This window comes from Medicago sativa, chromosome 7 (assembly GCF_051527215.1).
Source record: "Medicago sativa cultivar Bolivia chromosome 7, Bolivia_mono, whole genome shotgun sequence".
NCBI lineage: Eukaryota > Viridiplantae > Streptophyta > Magnoliopsida > Fabales > Fabaceae > Medicago > Medicago sativa.
In genome coordinates this window covers 1,501,307-1,506,639 of record NC_140755.1, presented here as the reverse complement: position 1 = coordinate 1,506,639, position 5,333 = coordinate 1,501,307, and positions in this window count along the sequence as shown.

Genomic DNA, 5,333 nt, shown 5'->3' with positions numbered 1-5,333 from the left:
ACAAATCGGCCACATTATGGCCTATCCAATGAATTGTCACACGCTAAGATTCAATGCAAATCGGCCACATTATGGCCCTCCTAGTAAAAAAGGGTCGAAAACGAGTAATGTCCCAAATTAACGAGGAGATTTTCTTCACCTTCATTTTGGCCGAATTTTTAGAGAATGCAAAAATATCCCATGGAAGTCGTAGTTATGTTGTTTACCTATCCAACAAATTGTCACATGCTAAGATTCAATACAAATCGGCCACTTTATGGCCTTCCTAGTAAAAATGGGTCGAAAACGAGTAATGTCCTAAATTAACGACGAGATTTTCTTGACCTCCATTTTGGCCGAGTTTTTAGAGAATGCAAAAATATCCCATGGAAGTCGTAGCTATGTTGTTTACCTATCCAACGAATTTTCACATGCTAAGATTCAATACAAATCGACCACTTTATGGCCTTCCTAGTAAAAAAGGGTTGAAAACGAGTTATGTCCTAAATTAACGAGGAGATTTTCTTAACCTCCATTTTGGCCGAATTTTTAGAGAATGCAAAAATATCCCATGGAAGTCGTAGTTATGTTGTTTATCTATCCAACGAATTGTCACATGCTAAGATTCAATGCAAATCGGCCACATTATGGCCTTCCTAGTAAAAAAGGGTCGAAAACGAGTAATGTCGTAAATTAACGGGGAGATTTTCTTAACCTCCTTTTTGGCCGAATTTTTAGAGAATGCAAAAATATCCCATGGAAGTCGTAGTTATGTTGTTTACCTATCCAACGAATTGTCACATGCTAAGATTCAATACAAATCGGGCACTTTATGGCCTTCCTAGTAAAAATGGGTCGAAAACGAGTAATGTCCGAAATTAACGAGGAGATTTTCTTAACCTCCATTTTGGCCGAATTTTTAGAGAATGCAAAAATATCCCATGGAAGTCGTAGTTATGTTGTTTACATATCCAACGAATTGTCACATGCTAAGATTCAACACAAATCGGCCACATTATGGCCTATCCAATGAATTGTCACACGCTAAGATTCAATGCAAATCGGCCACATTATGGCACTCCTAGTAAAAAAGGGTCGAAAACGAGTAATGTCCCAAATTAACGAGGAGATTTTCTTAACCTCCATTTTGGCCGAATTTTTAGAGAATGCAAAAATATCCCATGGAAGTCGTAGTTATGTTGTTTACCTATCCAACGAATTGTCACATGCTAAGATTCAATACAAATCGGCCACTTTATGGCCTTCCTAGTAAAAATGGGTCGAAAACGAGTAATGTCCTAAATTAACGAGGAGATTTTCTTAACCTCCATTTTGGCCGAATTTTTAGAGAATGCAAAAATATCCCATGGAAGTCGTAGTTATGTTGTTTACCTATCCAACGAATTGTCACATGCTAAGATTCAATACAAATCGGCCACTTTATGGCCTTCCTAGTAAAAATGGGTTGAAAACGAGTAATGTCCTAAATTAACGAGGAGATTTTCTTAACCTCCATTTTGGCCGAATTTTTAGAGAATGCAAAAATATCCCATGGAAGTCGTAGTTATGTTGTTTACCTATCCAACGAATTGTCACATGCTAAGATTCAACACAAATCGGCCACATTATGGCCTATCCAATGAATTGTCACACGCTAAGATTCAATGCAAATCGGCCACATTATGGCCCTCCTAGTAAAAAAGGGTCGAAAACGAGTAATGTCCCAAATTAACGAGGAGATTTTCTTAACCTTCATTTTGGCCGAATTTTTAGAGAATGCAAAAATATCCCATGGAAGTCGTAGTTATGTTGTTTACCTATCCAACAAATTGTCACATGCTAAGATTCAATACAAATCGGCCACTTTATGGCCTTCCTAGTAAAAATGGGTCGAAAACGAGTAATGTCCTAAATTAACGACGAGATTTTCTTAACCTCCATTTTGGCCGAGTTTTTAGAGAATGCAAAAATATCCCATGGAAGTCGTAGCTATGTTGTTTACCTATCCAACGAATTTTCACATGCTAAGATTCAATACAAATCGACCACTTTATGGCCTTCCTAGTAAAAAAGGGTTGAAAACGAGTTATGTCCTAAATTAACGAGGAGATTTTCTTAACCTCCATTTTGGCCGAATTTTTAGAGAATGCAAAAATATCCCATGGAAGTCGTAGTTATGTTGTTTATCTATCCAACGAATTGTCACATGCTAAGATTCAATGCAAATCGGCCACATTATGGCCTTCCTAGTAAAAAAGGGTCGAAAACGAGTAATGTCGTAAATTAACGGGGAGATTTTCTTAACCTCCATTTTGGCCGAATTTTTAGAGAATGCAAAAATATCCCATGGAAGTCGTAGTTATGTTGTTTACCTATCCAACGAATTGTCACATGCTAAGATTCAATACAAATCGGCCACTTTATGGCCTTCCTAGTAAAAATGGGTCGAAAACGAGTAATGTCCTAAATTAACGAGGAGATTTTCTTAACCTCCATTTTGGCCGAATTTTTAGAGAATGCAAAAATATCCCATGGAAGTCGTAGTTATGTTGTTTACATATCCAACGAATTGTCACATGCTAAGATTCAACACAAATCGGCCACATTATGGCCTATCCAATGAATTGTCACACGCTAAGATTCAATGCAAATCGGCCACATTATGGCACTCCTAGTAAAAAAGGGTCGAAAACGAGTAATGTCCCAAATTAACGAGGAGATTTTCTTAACCTCCATTTTGGCCGAATTTTTAGAGAATGCAAAAATATCCCATGGAAGTCGTAGTTATGTTGTTTACCTATCCAACGAATTGTCACATGCTAAGATTCAATACAAATCGGCCACTTTATGGCCTTCCTAGTAAAAATGGGTCGAAAACGAGTAATGTCCTAAATTAACGAGGAGATTTTCTTAACCTCCATTTTGGCCGAATTTTTAGAGAATGCAAAAATATCCCATGGAAGTCGTAGTTATGTTGTTTACCTATCCAACGAATTGTCACATGCTAAGATTCAATACAAATCGGCCACTTTATGGCCTTCCTAGTAAAAATGGGTCGAAAACGAGTAATGTCCTAAATTAACGAGGAGATTTTCTTAACCTCCATTTTGGCCGAATTTTTAGAGAATGCAAAAATATCCCATGGAAGTCGTAGTTATGTTGTTTACCTATCCAACGAATTGTCACATGCTAAGATTCAACACAAATCGGCCACATTATGGCCTATCCAATGAATTGTCACACGCTAAGATTCAATGCAAATCGGCCACATTATGGCCCTCCTAGTAAAAAAGGGTCGAAAACGAGTAATGTCCCAAATTAACGAGGAGATTTTCTTAACCTTCATTTTGGCCGAATTTTTAGAGAATGCAAAAATATCCCATGGAAGTCGTAGTTATGTTGTTTACCTATCCAACGAATTGTCACATGCTAAGATTCAATACAAATCGGCCACTTTATGGCCTTCCTAGTAAAAATGGGTCGAAAACGAGTAATGTCCTAAATTAACGAGGAGATTTTCTTAACCTCCATTTTGGCCGAATTTTTAGAGAATGCAAAAATATCCCATGGAAGTCGTAGTTATGTTGTTTACCTATCCAACGAATTGTCACATGCTAAGATTCAATACAAATCGGCCACTTTATGGCCTTCCTAGTAAAAATGGGTTGAAAACGAGTAATGTCCTAAATTAACGAGGAGATTTTCTTAACCTCCATTTTGGCCGAATTTTTAGAGAATGCAAAAATATCCCATGGAAGTCGTAGTTATGTTGTTTACCTATCCAACGAATTGTCACATGCTAAGATTCAACACAAATCGGCCACATTATGGCCTATCCAATGAATTGTCACACGCTAAGATTCAATGCAAATCGGCCACATTATGGCCCTCCTAGTAAAAAAGGGTCGAAAACGAGTAATGTCCCAAATTAACGAGGAGATTTTCTTAACCTTCATTTTGGCCGAATTTTTAGAGAATGCAAAAATATCCCATGGAAGTCGTAGTTATGTTGTTTACCTATCCAACAAATTGTCACATGCTAAGATTCAATACAAATCGGCCACTTTATGGCCTTCCTAGTAAAAATGGGTCGAAAACGAGTAATGTCCTAAATTAACGACGAGATTTTCTTAACCTCCATTTTGGCCGAGTTTTTAGAGAATGCAAAAATATCCCATGGAAGTCGTAGCTATGTTGTTTACCTATCCAACGAATTTTCACATGCTAAGATTCAATACAAATCGACCACTTTATGGCCTTCCTAGTAAAAAAGGGTTGAAAACGAGTTATGTCCTAAATTAACGAGGAGATTTTCTTAACCTCCATTTTGGCCGAATTTTTAGAGAATGCAAAAATATCCCATGGAAGTCGTAGTTATGTTGTTTATCTATCCAACGAATTGTCACATGCTAAGATTCAATGCAAATCGGCCACATTATGGCCTTCCTAGTAAAAAAGGGTCGAAAACGAGTAATGTCGTAAATTAACGGGGAGATTTTCTTAACCTCCATTTTGGCCGAATTTTTAGAGAATGCAAAAATATCCCATGGAAGTCGTAGTTATGTTGTTTACCTATCCAACGAATTGTCACATGCTAAGATTCAATACAAATCGGCCACTTTATGGCCTTCCTAGTAAAAATGGGTCGAAAACGAGTAATGTCCTAAATTAACGAGGAGATTTTCTTAACCTCCATTTTGGCCAAATTTTTAGAGAATGCAAAAATATCCCATGGAAGTCGTAGTTATGTTGTTTACATATCCAACGAATTGTCACATGCTAAGATTCAACACAAATCGGCCACATTATGGCCTATCCAATGAATTGTCACACGCTAAGATTCAATGCAAATCGGCCACATTATGGCACTCCTAGTAAAAAAGGGTCGAAAACGAGTAATGTCCCAAATTAACGAGGAGATTTTCTTAACCTCCATTTTGGCCGAATTTTTAGAGAATGCAAAAATATCCCATGGAAGTCGTAGTTATGTTGTTTACCTATCCAACGAATTGTCACATGCTAAGATTCAATACAAATCGGCCACTTTATGGCCTTCCTAGTAAAAATGGGTCGAAAACGAGTAATGTCCTAAATTAACGAGGAGATTTTCTTAACCTCCATTTTTGCCGAATTTTTAGAGAATGCAAAAATATCCCATGGAAGTCGTAGTTATGTTGTTTACCTATCCAACGAATTGTCACATGCTAAGATTCAATACAAATCGGCCACTTTATGGCCTTCCTAGTAAAAATGGGTCGAAAACGAGTAATGTCCTAAATTAACGAGGAGATTTTCTTAACCTCCATTTTGGCCGAATTTTTAGAGAATGCAAAAATATCCCATGGAAGTCGTAG